Source organism: Lutjanus erythropterus, chromosome 12 (genome assembly GCF_056507025.1).
Source record: "Lutjanus erythropterus isolate fLutEry1 chromosome 12, fLutEry1.hap2, whole genome shotgun sequence".
In the NCBI taxonomy this organism is placed as follows: Eukaryota; Metazoa; Chordata; class Actinopteri; order Lutjaniformes; family Lutjanidae; genus Lutjanus; species Lutjanus erythropterus.
This window is the reverse complement of record NC_139328.1, coordinates 34,798,678-34,815,654: the sequence shown is the minus strand read 5'-3', so window position 1 is coordinate 34,815,654 and position 16,977 is coordinate 34,798,678.

Below are 16,977 nucleotides of genomic sequence, written 5' to 3'. Positions count from 1 at the left end.
GCAACACTTTTCTTTTAGGAGATTGTTGTAAATTTTCTACTTGAGTTCATTTTATTTTGTGGTAAAATTTCAGACTAGCCCAAATTAAACATGTCTTTTCTACCAACGAGCCCAAGTTAAATTGTGTGTTTGTGTGTGTTGGGACTAGATTCAGACCTCCACTCTACTCTGTATCTTACCTGTCAATAAACTTCTCTCACTCTGTTCAGTTCTGTCTCTCTGCTCTCACTTCTTTCTCTCCACTTTTCCCTCCTTTAGCTGTTCTGTTCTCTCTACATTTCACAAACCCATTGCTCAGCTGATCTGCCTGTGTGAACAGGTTTGTCCCTGTTCAAAGGGGTATAAGGTGATCAAATCTTTGCCTCAATTTGTGAACCTGCAGCCTTGCAAAACCACAACACTTTGACCCGGCCCCTCAAAGAATCAGAATTGTGAATCACTAAATCCAAATGATACCCAACCCTAGTTGTGTAGGCTATAATTTCAGCTTTTAGTTACCAAAAAAATGCACTGTTAGTTCTAGTAAAATAAGAGTATTACTGATGTGTTTATAATACATATTAGTATGTCATAAAGAATGAATTGTTGAGGTCATTCTACCCAGATGAATTCCCCCCATATCCTTCCGGTCACCCTACTTGAGGATAACTGGGTGGCCAGAAGCCCCTCTAGAAACGTCCTTGCCTAAAGCTCTTCCCTGTCAGAAAAACAGCACAATGCCACAAAATCTCTCATCAGAAGCTGAACTTTTCTTGTCTTGTATCTAGGTGTGTCCAGCTCTGCTATACAGTATACAGTATATTTTAAATGAATGTACTTTTAAAGTATGATGATGATGATGATTCAGTTTCCAGTATGCTGTCATGCAGCTGTCAAACTGAATTCTGCATCAGAAACTTTTTCCATCACATCCATTAAGCAGAGCTTTGCAGTGCTGTATTCTTTATTCCAAAGATGAAACTGTGAAGTGGGAAATGAACACTAAGTGAAACCTTTGCTCTCATCTGTCTCTCCTCCTCCTTTGATTCTTCAAATAGTCAGTAATGAAGGTCTTATTATGGCACAGCGAGTCATTAAAAAGGAGAAGACAGAGGGCATGAGAGAAAGGAGAAGACAAAAGAGAGAGTAAATATAGACTAATGGACTCATTCTGCTTGATTACCAGTCTTTGCTTTAATCAGGCGTGATTTGCTCAGAGTGGAGCTGCTGTAGCCTCAGCAGCTGCACTCGCTGGTTTATACTCCTTTTATAAAGTGTGAAGTCAATGATCAGCAGGAGTAATAAACACGTTCAGCAGAGCTCCACCTGGCTGCTGCAGGGACCGCTGTGCTCTGCATGCTCTGCAAAGTCCAAAGGCAAAGACAAAAGCAAGCAGACTTATTCTTAAGAATTGGGACAAGACTGTATTGAGGGTTTTTTTGATTTTCACTCTTCAGTTATGCCAGAAAATACATTTTAGAAGATCAAACTCTTGGCTATTAAACCTTCTAATGGGCCAACCTCCCATATTTCTTTTTTATTACACATAGATGGCAACTCCATCAGATGTAAAATCTGGCAGGTTATATTTGTCATTTCACAGTGTTGTTGTAGTGAGTAGCCATTGTATTGCTGGATGTGCAGAATATGTAAGGGACAAGTGTTTTTACACATCATTTTTGCACATGACTATGGAACAACGATGTTGCCATGTAAAGTGACAGACACCATTGTTGCTCCATGCAGATGTGTTGAAGCACAATGAACAAAAAACAAACTGTTTAGCAGCTGCAGATTTTTAACTAGAATTGCAGCCTTGTAGTGTAATTTTTGGTAAAATGGAAGTTCTCACTATAAATATGTGATTCCAATGAATAATTTCCAGTAACAGCCATGCTGCCTTCAGTGACCTGGCAGTTCAGGTGGTGAGTCCTCTGCAGCAGCGACTTCTACCTGTGTGTCTTCTCCCGCTTTCCTGTCATATCTTCTGCTGTCCTATCTAAATAAAAGCATAAAAATATTTTTTTAAAAAACAACAAAAAAGCATGCTGTCTTTACTTGGAGACCATGAATTGTTTTTTTAGTATATGAATTCTTGAGTTATGGCCAAAAACTTGATTTGAGAGGTCACACTGACCTTTGACCTCCAAATTCTACTCACTTCATCCTTGACCCCAAGTGGGCATTTGTACCAAATCTGAAGAAATTCCATCCAGGTGGGATGGACCAGATGGGTGGCTGAAATAAAATGCTGCGGGCACTTGACCAATCAGAAATGTTCAGGGCTGCAGGTCCCACTGCCGCAGTTCCTGTACATTTGGAACGTACTACTCCTGAGCAGGGACTTTTCTGGGGGTTAAATAATGTCACCAGAACTTAATTTAGACCCCGGACTCTGCAGTGGAAACGTACCAAGTTCCTCCAGAGGTTCCTAGTCCCTGGGGAAAGTTCCTGCGGTGCAAATGTGGTAGATAGATGGAAAGCTTACTAAAAAGTCCATCTTTCCATGAGTGTCCTGCAATCAGAGGGGATAAGACTGAAAAATATATCAAGGGGGTTTCCAGGGTTATGTGCTATGATTAGTGCCATGTGAGTGATGGCTCTTTTATTGAGATCAGAGAGGTTGGGGGCTGAAGGACCAACGGTTTTTGGAAACAGTGTGTGTAATCCAGGACAACTTGTTCTGGTTGGAGACAGACAGCATGTCGAGAAAACAGTAGAGTATTATGGATTGAATTGTGCTTTTGTAGAGCAGTAACAGAAGGTGGGGGGACAACAGAGAGCGCTTTGAGTTTTCAAATGACAGAGTTTACTGGCAGAGTTTGTGGATGTCAGTGTGGGAGTCAGAGCGGAGTTTGTTATTCCAAGGTATTTGAAACTCAACCTGCTCGACTGTCTCACCATTGATGTTAATGGGTTTGAGAGAAGTGCAGTGTTTTTTAGTCTAGTTGTTGTTAATGATTTCTGTTTAGGATTTTTTTTTTAGGTGAACTGGTGCCATGGTCCCCCAACACTATATCAGCTCGCCGACAACACCACCACCACCACCTCTCCCTCCCCTCAACCTCCCCAATGGTCAGTTATAAACGTACCTTCAACGACTCTCAGTCCAAATCAGCCCAGCAGTTCACTTTAGCCCACTTCAGTTCCAACAACCTGACACAGAGGGAAAATTACCATCCTGTCACTGTCCCCTAGCCCATGTCTGGACATGTCCAATAAAGCTGCTAGACTGAGCAACTGAGCATTTTATTTTTTGAAGTTTCTCAGAGTTCTCTTAATGTTAATCAAAATACACATTTTTAAACCATATTTCTTATTTAGCTTTGATTTTAGAAGGGCTACAGAGTTGACATGTTATGGTTGAGACACATCTGATAGAAATATTATTCAGTGAATTTGTCAAAAATTTGAAAGCTTACCTTGAGTAGTATTCCTGCCTTTTTTTTAAACCAGGAGGTGAGACAGGAGTCCTTAGGGTATAGCTGACCCTTATTATGCCTGAATAAATTATATTTTTGTAAAAATCTGACAGCGTTGAAGGAAATCGTACTCAGCAAAACAAGTAAGCATATTGAGTGCCCCTTTAAATGCAGTGTAGCATGTTGGCCGTACATGCAGTTCCTCTGTGATCCACCAGAGGTCAATGTGAGCCAAGTCCTGTAAATGTCACCACTCTGAAACTCACAATCAAACACCTCCATCAGCCAGAAAACACTGTAGGTACATCACAGGAATAATGCAGCGAGTGTGAAGCTGAAGCTGCTGAAAGTGAAAAGTTAAATATCAGACAAAACAATGTAATTTGGTTATCCTTCTTTTGTTATCAGTCAGGGTCATCTCCCACAATGTTTCATAACTGAGCCCTTATTACATGACCCAGTGGACACACACACACACACACACACAGTGTAAGAGTGTAAGAGAGGAGAATGACGGGGGATAGAGTTACAGTGAGAGGGACTGTGTCCAGGATGAGATCATCAGACAGCTGTTGTCTCATACAGATGGTGGACGGAGCTTTAAGCCAGGTGCTGCTCTATTGAACTCTGCAGGAGGCACTCAGCTGATGTAACAACACTCCGGCGGCCATGTGGGAGGTCAGTTACCAGACTTACCTGTTGACTTACCTGTTTAAACAGACGCGGTTAAGAAGAAATCGGCACACACACACACCACCTCCACTCTATGTTGAACACCGGAGGCCCCGAGGGTTGTGTGCTCGGCCCCCTCCTGTTCACACTTTACACACATGACTGCAGCCCCCGACATGGAGGGACTCTGTTGTGACGTTGGCAGATGACACCGCCGTCATCAGCGAGATTTCAAACAACAATGAGACTTCATATCAGGAGGAAATCAACAGTGCCTCATTTATAAAAATCTTAAACTTAGTCATAAGATTTTTTCCAAGATTGATTTAAGTTTGATTCATAAAAGATCATTTTTTTCCAATCTCTAATCTTTTGTTGACATCATTTACTTTTTGTCTTAGAAAAATATGAATCTTAAAGTTTTAGAAACAAAATATTTTGTATTTCAAAAACTGTTGAGTAAACTCATTAAAGTAAAGTAAATAATGGTTAATAATTTAATATTTTCAGTTGCAACCATTTAATTTTCAATCTCCCAAATAATAACAACTTGGGTGAACAGTTTTTGAAATGCAGAATAATACAGGTATATAAATACAGGTTGCAGAAGACCAGGGGAGAAATAAAGTGAAACTAAGTTGAATGAATATGATCTATTGATTTATGATTTGATTTCTATGATTTAATTCACTAAAATTCAACTTTGAATTATTTTTTTTTTATCAGTTTCAGCCCCAGTTATTGTTAGTAACTCTTTACAAATTTTGGCGTCGGAGGCTTGAACTTTTGTCAGCTTCCAAAAGGGGCTGAGCCACAAAAAGTTCAGGAATCATTGATTTAAGTCAAGTCTAGACTTTGCTTATTCTAAGATTATTTCCAATTCAAAGTAAGGTTTTATAAATAATTACTTATACTTGGTTTTCTACTCAAGTCATACGAAAGATCAAAACTGATCGTAAATCCATTTTATAAATGAGGCCCCTGATTGTTGATTTTAGAAAAAAGCAATAGAAAGCATCCTGACTTTTCCAGTCATGAACTGGCAACATGGGATGTGCACAATCCAGGGCAGGAGGACACTACAGCGGGTGATGAAAACCACTCAGAACATCACTGGTAGCCATCTATTGAGCGTCAGTGATGGGGGGGGGGCGAGGTGCCTGCATAGAGACAGTCAGTAGATGCTTTTAATGGCAGCCATATTGATATGAAATAGTACAGTAAACACAGGTGTTATCAATGACACAACGTAAGGTCCCATTCCATTTAGTGTGGCTGAGACTTTACAGCGAGCCAGCATGCACAATAGCAGCACCCTGACTCTGTTTGGAATGGAACAGAACCTTCATAAGTATCACTGGTAAAACCTGTGTTTACACTTGTATTTAATATCAAAATGATTGCCATGAAAATAATCAGTTGTAAAACATCCCTGAGGAAAATTTTGTTTCTTATGATCGTCTTTTCTTTGTCTCATGAGAAATAAATGAGATTCTTATTTTGAGCTTATAGAAGTTTCATCTGTTTCTTCTAAACCCTCCCTCAGGAGAAAAAAGGAGCAAAACAAAAGAAAAGCAGATCTTTTGCTGAGCTCATAAATGTCTCAGAGGTTTTTCCTCGATGACCGTACAGCGCAACAAGACTTTAATTTGACCACTGACACAAATTTAAGATCTCATTTAAGACAACTGAGTTTTCTTTTAGATTTTACTCTTATCTCAAGAGCTGATTATTTAAGACAAATTTAATATCAGTGCTGTGTCTCAGGCTGAGACGAAACAAAGGCAATTTCTCTTGAGCCAAATTTAAGAAGTATAGAAAATTTGTCTTAATTTGAGCTCATTTATGTCTTGGAGACAAAGGCTAGACAAAGACAACATCTTATTATGAACGTTTCCTTTTCTCTGTTAAAAGTGAACCTGCTCTGGTAAAAAAAAAAAAAACATCGCTTTTTGAATAACGTACAAAAGAGAAAACTACAAAGTGTAAAGATTAAAATGTAAACATAACAAAGACACAATATACAATGTGAACGCACACTAAGTTTATAAAAAGCAGACCTGGTGGATACAGGTCACTCAAACACCTGTCTAAATGAGTGAGTCTTTAGTCCAAAGAATCAGCAGACCATAAGAATGCAGACAGAGCGTTCATTAGTTTAGGTGCTACAGCCTCAAAAGCTCAATCACCACGGGTCTAAAGCGAGTATGTAGGACAGACAGCAAATTTAGGTTATTAGACCTAAATACTGTTGTTGCTGAGAGTGGGATGAGTAGATTCATGTCACTCTCATGACTGATATGGAGATACAGCTAAGAGACGTAGCTTAGGTGACACCAGGACTCAAGGGAGTAATGGTGCATTCCATTTGAAATGAAAAGTCTGAAGTTCTGACTTTGTTGTTGGAAATTTCAGCTTGAACTGAAACCTCACAAACCCCATCCTCTAAAAATGGCTGGCCCTGTGCAGTAATAGTATGTGACAGCAGCAGTATTTTACTACACTTCTGTCTTTTGAGTGTCATTAAATCAGCCGAGCACACCCTATACAACATTTAGTCTACAGAAAATCTGTATTAAATACAAGTACTGTTACATTATTAAAATATTACTCAATTACAAGTAAAAGTACTGTTGTTAGAAAAATATTGAAGTGAAAGTACAAAGTAAAACTACTAGTATTAGTTACTTTTAAACATTTTATTTTTAACACACTGTCAATAACAGACATTCACTTGAAGAGGTTTCTGTTTCACTTCTGCAAACTAGGTGGAAAATGTTCAGTTTTCCTTAACTGATAGTTGAAAATGCTAACAACTGATTAATTATTAATAATGTATAAGATACAAAACATGTTTTGTTTTAGTTTTGTCCTCAGTTCCCTGCAATATTTTTCTGTTTTCTTTTGTTATTTTTTTTGTCTCATTTTAAGTTTAAGTTTTCTTATTCAACAAATGATTCTGCCAGACAATGCAATGTCAAATGAGGAGCAATATCAAGACTATAGATTAAATATTCATGAGTACATTTTTAATTGGTTAATTCTCAATGCTGATTAATCAATTAATGATCAGTTAATGATCCTTACTCCAAACCTGTCTGCAGTGATTTTGATTTTTTTTTTTTTTTCCATATTTCCTGGTTTTCATCAGCCTGTTTGCAATCACATCACCTTATTGGCTAAAAAATGAAGATGAAAGGTATAGATATTTATTCAAATAGTACTCAGTACTCAATTCTAACTTTAAGTAACTAAGTAAATTACATGGTGTAATGCATACTCCAGTATGAGTAAAAATACAGACTTGAAAATCTACTCATAAAAGTACAAGTACCCCCCCAAAAAACTACTTAATTACATTAACTTGAGTAGTTGTAATTAGTTACTTGAACATCTAACTCTGAGCAAGAAACCAAATAAGCATATTTCCCAAAATGTTGAAACATTTATTCTCTATTTGTTGTCATCAACAAATCTCATGTAAAGACCAAAATCATCTGTGTGTCAGTCTGTTTCTCAGTAGTTTACAAGAATAATGTCTCTGTGTGACTGAATCATTATTCATATATTTACATCAGTCATTTTTCTGCTGTTAAATGTCAAATATTTTGTTGTCAACACTGGAGCTCTATGATACAGTCTTTGATTCAAACACAGTACCTGTAGGATACTTTCACTGCTGGTCGACCTCTGAATCACTCTGCCTCAACCCTGATACAGTGGAAGTGAATGTAATTTTGTTTGGTTTAGTTGCTCGAACTGAAAAATGACTTTTTAACAGTAACATGTCCTTTCAGAAAGGTTCCCTTCCTCACTGTCAACAGATTTTAGATGGACTGTAGTTCCTGTGAAACCTGACAGTGAGGTCTGTGGATTATCCAACAGATTATCTACTCAGACTACTTGAATTTTTCAGATAGAATTTTTAAATGCTGCAAGCTGCACAAATCCCCTCCTGAGGTGAAGACAGACGAACAGAGGTAGAAGTAACTAATTACAAATACTCAAGTTACTGTAATTAAGTTATCTTCTTAAGTATTCATTACATTATGTAATCTACTTAGTTACTTTTAAAATCATAATTGAGCTCTGAGTACAATGTGACTGAATATTCGAAGCTTTCATTTGCATTTTTGTAGCCAATTAAGCTATCTGATTGTGAACGGACCAATGAAAACCAGGACATACGGATGAAAAAGACCCTAAATGCTGCAGCAAGCACAGAGGCATGTTCAGTCTGAAAACTGTGCACCATTTTGCTGCTGTTTCTAGATTAAACTACATGTTTCCTCAGAACGGTGCACGACAGCGTGCAACAGGCTTTCAGGTTCTCATTCGATCGAGGTGTCAGAGGTGTTACCCAATGAACAGCGACGTGTGTATAAATATCGCAATATAAAAAAAGGTGTTGCGTACACAGCAAACCAAATATATGTGGGTAATATAGTGTCATTTGGGTGAACCGACCCTTTAAAATCATGTTCATTGACCACACATTAATTTGGTATGATGTACTCACTTCTTCTTTTAGAGGCTGCGCTCTTCCTTTGGGTCTCCTGGTTTTTGGTCCAATCTCATGAGGCAAAGGACTGATGAGACACAAGTCACACCTCAGATGATAAACTACACAAGCACAGAAAAGAGACACAATTGTTCAATTTTTAAATTGATCCTGGGCATCACAGAATACTATATATTGACGCTGGAGTTTTCAAGCAGTCATAGAAACAAACCACAGTGCTGCATTTCATTTTTTCCCACAATCCACTGCAGAATCCGTCCATCTTAATCAGTTATGCTATGTCAGATGCTAATTACTCCAGAGATATGTGTCTATCTGTGTTAGCTCTGTGCTTGAATGGGGGCCTGCATGACTTTCACCTAGTGCATGCTGGGATTGATTTCAGTACTAGAAAGAAAGAAAGAAAGAAAGAAAGAAAGAAAGAAAGAAAGGTTTTTGCTCATACACATCTCTGACCTCCCAGCTGACCAATAACATGTTGCCTCTGTGATGACCTCAGAGCCCCTCCCCTGTGTGTGTGTATGTATATATGTGTGTGTGTGTGTGTGTGTGTGTGTGTGTGTGTGTGTGTGTGTGTGTGTGTGTGTGTTCAGTGATGCAGATGATCCACAGATCTGTGGTCGATCTGCTCCTCCCCTCCCCTCCCCCTCCATACCTCCATTTTCCTCACACTGGCAGTCCTCTGTGGAGAGGGGGAGGGGAGAGGGGGAGGGAGGAGAAGGGAGGCGGGGGTGTAGGTCATTAGTCAGCGGGGTGAAAAGGAGAGCAGGAGGAGCGGTGCACACACACACACAGAGGAGGGTGTACAACCACAATGCGTATCCATGACTTGCAGTGACATCAGTGTTTTTGATGCTGTGTTGACTCCCAGCAGAAAGAGCCTTTTTATCCAAACACTAGAAAACACACACAGGTCCAGAGAAAAAGAAATATATGAATGATCTGACTGTTCAAATCTGCATCTGTGACACTGCTACTGTCTGCAGAGCAGCTCCACCATCTCCAGAACAATGATGGAGGCTCATTTTCTTCTGATAACTACAGAGACACACAGTCGTGTTCGTACTGACTTACATTCATTTCCTGGAGACTCACCCTACAACTACTGGGGTAAACATAACCCTTACCCTAATCCTAACCCTAACCCAAGTCTTCACCCTGAAATTCATCATTTCTGTTGCATTTTGTCCCCATTAACGAGGGTGAGTCCCCACACAAGGTGAGTGTGTAATCAGGGTTTGTGAAGAGGGGGTTTGTAACATTTTTCGTCAGTGGGCTTATAGATCATGAAGCCTGTTGGTATACTGCTTGCAGATTTTAAAGTAACATTTAAAAGACAATTTGGAGCTTTAATAAAACAATCTAGGAACTGTGACTGCATTTGCAGGAATATTTGTAATCCATTTAAAATAATTTAGTTAATGAAGTTGTGTGATATTTTCACTTGCATGTCCTGTATTTTCCTCATGTGGACACACAAGTGATGTAATAATACACACACAGAACAAAAGGCTAAATGCTACTCTAACACACCAGAATAAAATGCACCTTTCCAGAACTCAATTTTTTTGCTGGATCCTGTCAGAACAGGATCAGGGAGCTCCCAGGATGAGACCAACACATATATCCAGGATAATTAGCTCCTTTGTCACAATCAGAATCTTCACATTAAGTTTGTGTAATATTTAATGTTTGTGATGATTACTGCAAGCCCCATAACAAAGTAAGTGGGTATTTATGCTGTAAGAGTGGTGAAATAATTGTTTTTTAATTACCAGAGTGCACTATGACGCAGGCATGCATGAAGACATGTGCTTATATTGTGGGTCACTTCAGGTAATTTAGCTGCTGTTCACAAGTTTACTTGGCTGTATTAATAAACTATAACTGAGCAGACAATCAATGCTTGTACTGGTGTGGTCTACAATACAGGGGTGTTGCAGACTGGACAGCGTACACAGGGGGTAAATTTTGTTCCCACAAGACATGAAAAATAATTCAGCAGAGGGAAGTATATACTGAGCAGACGAGGGGAAAACCCCCCATCCACCGCAGCAAGAACACACACACACACACACACACACACACACACACACACAACATAGAACATAATGGCATTCATTCAACCTCTCTTCCTCCCTCAGCTGAGAGGATGTATGTTTCTGCCATAATGAGAGTTTAGAGGACAATTCAGCTCTTTCTTCATGATTTTAGACAGTTGTAGTTCGGGTGCATTTGAAGCTGCTGAGATTTTGGGAAAATAAAAAAAAGTTGAGGTTGTGTGTGAGATTCTGTGTCACAGGCTGCCATAGTTCAAGTAGGTAGGATTGATGAAACAAGTGACATGAGAGCACAAGACTCACACAAATGTCCTTTTTCTCCAAAGGGATGAGTAGAGCTCACAGACTAACTGGGAGCTGAAGTCCCAGGAGTGTCCTGGGTCTGTTCCCAGTTGGATGTGGGCACCAAGTGGAGCAGCTTAGATACCAACAGCGTTTTTATTCAAAAAGAACCTTAAAAACAAAGTCATTCAAAGGCTGGCAGGCACAAAGTGTATTTTCTAGGTGTCGAAGTCCCTCACTCTGTCATGTACGGAGACCAGTTACCTGCTTGTATGATTTTATGTTGCGTTCCAGTCAACTCAACAGAACTCAAAATAACCATCCTGCTCCTACTACAGGAAAAAACAGAAACGGTCAGGCTGCAGGTGTGCAGGATCCGCGCAACCTCGAACCACGATGAGTCCTGCATTGTCAGTTGATCAGCTGTTTATAACTGTCTGACTTAATTACTTTAAAATATATACTGTAGATTTCTTTAAATGAGCAACGCCAATATTGTGTAGTTAGTGAGTAAAAAGCATCATCTGCACTAAAATGTGCTGATAAAAATGTTTTAAGATGTCCAAAGTTACAGATAGGTCACGTGTTTCTGGCTTGGGGCCGCATTTTTTTCGCCCATTGACTCTCGCTATAAGTTGTACATGTGCAGTTTGATCCCCTCAATACAACAGATATGAGCTTGATTGGGCGCAAAGAACCTGCACCCTCAACATTCATTTGAATACTGCTGGTTTATACATCATCAACCTCTGGGTGGCAGCAGAGAGCGACTGGCTCGATCTCAGATGTATTGATAGTTGGAAGAGTTTAGTGCGTTATCTGAAACGAAATCCACGAAGTCACTATAAACAACGTATTTTGAGAGGAGAACAAAGAGAAGCTGAGAGTTAAAGAACCTGATCAGCTGACATCATAAACAACAACAATCAGAGGAAGATGATAAACTCTCTGAGGAGAACATAGTGACAGAGGAACTCAGCCTCACTCTGAGACCAGGTGATCTTCAGACAGGTGAGCTGTGCTGGAGAAAATATTCACATCCTTTACTTCAGTAAAAACACTAATACACACTGTGAAAATACTCCACTACAAGTAAAAGTCCTGCATTTTCTCCATCCTGGAGAAATACCCAGGTTTACAGAGTCCCAGTCACTAATGGCATAACACATCTGAATCGTCAATGCATTACACGCAGCTATGCTGTGATTGGCTGTGAGCACGAGTGAGTATAAGACTGGCACTTGGGAAAAGATAACCAAGGCAGTTCCGGGAGATGAATGGATCAAAAACAGGACTTTAACCCAAGAGACTGATCTTTGTGTAAAGCTAAATGCCACTTGTAACTTTCTGTTAGACTTAACTGACTTATTATTTTCATTTTTGAGTCGCAGTTTGGTCAGGTTCAGGCAAGAAAACCACTTGGGTAGGTTTACCAAAATAACATGGTTTATGGTTAAAATAGACCCTTTTACAACATTAGAAAGGCTGTCTGCCAATCGAGACAACAAGAACTAGGCAATCACAGCTCAGTAGTAGTAGCAGTAGGTAATCACAGGTCAGTCGTAGAAGTAATTGTAGGCAATCACAGCACAGTAGGCAGCTGGGACTAGACGCAACAGTCTTGGGGGAAAAATGCCTTTCCAACCAAACTGTTAGCAGTTGTAGCCAGATAAACAAGAACAATGCATATATACTGTAATAAAACATTGGTTTTGATCATGTTTTTATCCTATTTTGTGTGATCATGATGTCAAAATTGTCTGTCATGAGTCTGACAGTGTTGTTGGAGTACAATATTAAATCAGTGAAGTACTTTTTTAAAACCTCCAAGAGTATCATCTTGAATCTGTCACTCCTGTGCAGTGAGAGTGATGCAGCACGGTTATTTTTAATGATTTGCCTTTTTATGATCTGTACCGCTGATGATTCAATTCAAAGAGCACTGATGGGGTCACATGTAAAGAACATATTATATTAATGAGATTATCTCCATCTTCTGCTGTCCATCCGTCCGTCCATCTGTCCATCCATCCGTCTGTCTGGCCAGTCTTCTATCCATCATCCCTCTCTCAGTCAGCCAATCGATACCTGATGTCAGGATGAGGTAAGTGATGACTTCAGAGTCATTAAGCGATATGATAGGCTGACACAGTGCCATCAGCAGCCGCTGCTGGAAATGGATGGACCCCAGACACCCTGGGTCGTATTTCACTGGCCTCACACACACACACACACACACACACACACAGGCCCAGTGAGGATCTCGTATCTCCTGCCATAGAAATGGATTTTTCCCCTGCAGACCACACGGGGCTGATTCATATCTCTATTGATTTAGATGAGGAGATGAACTGAATGGGATGAAATGAGATCGGCCTCAGAAATAAATGAGAAATTAATCAAATTAATCTGTTCGAGATACACACACAGAATGAGTTACATATATAACATATTCCATTGTGACAGAGAGACGTTACAATAGCATGAAGCTTTAATCTGAAATGAATTATGAGATAATACTGCTGAAATCGTCAGGAGTCACCTCAGAGAGCTGAAGGTCGTCACAATAAAAACCGGACTAATGCAGTTTCCAGGAAAGCACTCAGCTGTTTCCACTGTCCACTGGTTTGGCTGCTCATCTTACCAGTCGGTTACTGGAATTTCTCACTTCAGGGGAAATCAGGACAGAAAACTCATAAACTGGATCAAATTAGAGCACAAAGCAGGACAACGGACCCCATCTCCAGTATCATCCATCCACCTCTACTTCTTCACTGTGCTTTAGAGATCATGCAAAGCATCAATTCATGTGTGTTGTGAGTTTGTCGCACCACAGAAACATGTTATTAACCACCCAGAGAAATTTCAATGATTGAAAGATCTCCATGTAAAATTAGATTTTAAAATTATCAATGCTCTCTACTCTGAAATGCTGGGGGTGTGTCCACTCTACTGTCTCAGTGTCAAACACCACTACCACCTGAAACAACCTGAAACATGGCATTTTTTTCCTCATGTTTCAGGTTGTTGGAACTGAAGCGAGCTGAAGTGAACTGCTGGGCTGATTTGGACTGAGAGAGTTAGTTATCTGACCGTTGGGGAAGGTGAAAGCGGTGTCGCTCGTGGGGCTTAGATAGCGCTGGGGGTGCCATGGCTTCGGCACATCGTTTCAGGTTCACCCAAAAAATCCTAAACAAAGAAATTGTGAACAAAAGTTTAACAGTCTAACTGCACAATTCAGTACTACATAATTCTGTCTTCTCACATTTTCAGTTACTATTTTCAAACATGTATAATGTCTTTGAAAGAAAACCTTTTTCCTTTACAGACTACCACTTGCATTCGTACCATACGTTATTTTAAGCAACCACTTATCTTTCTCAAGAGGATACAAAATAATGAATGAAGTCCAAATTTTAGCAGTGCCCACAAATCCCATCAAACATTGGTGGGACGATGAAATCTGACACGTATATGTAGGTTATATTATAGATGTCAGACATACACTCATTAAAGGAAGTGCAGGGACTCGATCTCAGTCTAACTGTTGGAAATTCAGTGTAATCTCACAGTTTGGCTGAAGGCGCTGTTTTCCTGGGGAACTTCAGCAGTGTTTTGTGGACTAACAAACTAAACTTGACCTTCAATTAGCATGAGGATGAATAGATAATGACCGAATTTTCTTTTTGGGGCGAACTATCCCTTTAATCCATTCCCAACACGTGTGATCTTATGTTACATTTCTGAAAGAATGCAAAAAAAGATGCTACCATCCAGACTCATAAAACACCAGGTATGGCTTGGTTGCATTTCAAACCAGTGGAACATACTGTATATTTATATATTTATATGTATTTTTGATTTGATGTTAATTGTAGAAATAATAAATTTAATCATGTTCGTTAAAAAAATATTTGAAAAATGTAAACATAATCCAGGATTTTTCATAATTAAACCTTCTTTTTGGCAGGTTCAATATTATTACTATACCTGGAAGTTAAACCTCTCAAAATCACTCATTAATTACTTTTACTGTCCACCTCTAGTGGTGACCAGCAGGAACTGCAACATCTTAACTGTTGATTTGGTTTGGTTTGTCACCTCTCATCAACCAGCTGTCAGTCTGAAGCCTTTATCTGACACAAAATACAACCAGGAAGGATTTTTTTTCCCCCAAATTTTGTCAAATCTGAATTTAAGCAACGTCTGAAATCAAGAAGAAAGAGTTTATTTGTCCTCCCAAACTCTCATCACAGAAGAAACATACATCATCCCCTCAGCCGGAGGAGGAAGTGAGGTTGAATGAATGCCATTATGTTCTGCGTGTGTGTGTGTGTGTGTGTGTGTGTGTGTGTGTGTGTGTGTGTGTGTGTGTGTGTTGATGCACTGGCTCTCAATGTCATGTTTCTACCATTTGTCTCCCTTGGAAACAGAGAGAGAGAGACTTAAAACCCCAGAGCAAACAGGAGGACATCTGGACCTGTCTCTCTGTCTCCTCCTCCTTATTTTTTTTCTTCTCTCTCCTCCTTTTTTCTCCTCCTCCTTTAACCCCCCCCCCCCCCCCCTCCTCCATGCCTTCTTCACTTCTCTCTCCTCCCTTTTTATCATCTCTCTCTCTCTCTCTCTCTCTGTCACTCTCTGGGGGCTATCAATCACGGTTGCCGTGACGGCGGCCAGGCTGTAGGTGGTCATGCCGACGGCAGATGGCTCTTTATCGCTGGAGCCCTGGCCTCTCCATGACAACCGCAGAGAGCAGGAAGTGACACATCCAGCCGAGTGGAGAGAGATTCATCTGGACAGGAGACACGCACACACACACACACACACACACACACACACACACACACACACACACACACACACACAGAACAGAGATGAAAGGGTGAGGAAGAGACAGACAGACAGAGCCTCCAGTGTGTGGTTGCTGAAGCTTATCTAATTTATCATATTTTACTTTATTGTGTTTCATGTCAATTTTAGTGCTGCAGAACTCACATTAATGGTTTTCATTCACTTCTTGTGTTTTCTCTCTATAAATTAATTTAAAAAACTTATATTTTTCTATTTCTGCTCGACAGTCAGACACACAACCTAACACTTGCTTTGCCATGTTTTCTGTATTTCTGTTTCTCTATAATCACAACTGCAATAATCAGTTTTCCTTCACAGTTAATCTGCATTAGTTTAATCGTTCAGCCTTCTGGGGTTTCGCACAAGTTGCAAACACAACAGCATCACATTTAGAGCTATGTAGTTGTTTTGCATCTCTCTGTAATCGGTACTGTTATTTTGTGCCCCTTTGTAGTCATTTAGTGTCTCTTTGTGGTTGTTTAGTGTCTCTTTATGGATATTTTGTGTCTCGTGGCTGTTATGCTTCTCTTTTTTTGGCTTTTAGTGCCTTTATTTTTCAGAGTAAAGTTGGAGAGAAACAGGAGAGGAGGAGAGACAGAGTGAGAAGACAACATGCATCAAAAGAGTACAGGTGGACTCAAACCAGAGCTGCTGAAGACTCAGCCTCAATTCATGGGGTGCAGGCTTTATATTTCTTTGTAGTTGTTTATGGTAGTTTCTTGGTGTGTCTACTTTATGGTAGTTTGGGCCTCTTTGTGGTCAGTTTGTTTCTCCTTGTAGTCATTTAGTAGTTATGGTAGTTTGGGTCTCTTTGTTGTTGTTGTGTGTCTCTTTATAGTAGTTTGGGTTTTTTGTTATCATTTTGCATCTCTTTGTGTTTGTTTAGTATCCCTTTATGGTAGTCTTTTTTTTTATGGATGTCTTTGTTGTTGTTTTGGGTCTCTTTCTAGTGTTGTGGGTATGTTAGTTGGTCATTTTGTGCCCCTTTGTAGTTGTTTGGATCTCTCTGTGGTCATTTAGCATCTCTTTATGGTAGTTTGTGTCTCTTTGTGGTTGTTTTGTCTCTATGTGTGATCATTTGATCACAAATAGTTCAAATAAGAAATCCAGTCACTTCACACAGAGGATCCAGTCCAGTGGTCTGTGGGTCTGTACCCAGTACATACGTATAACACGTAGAAATGAACTG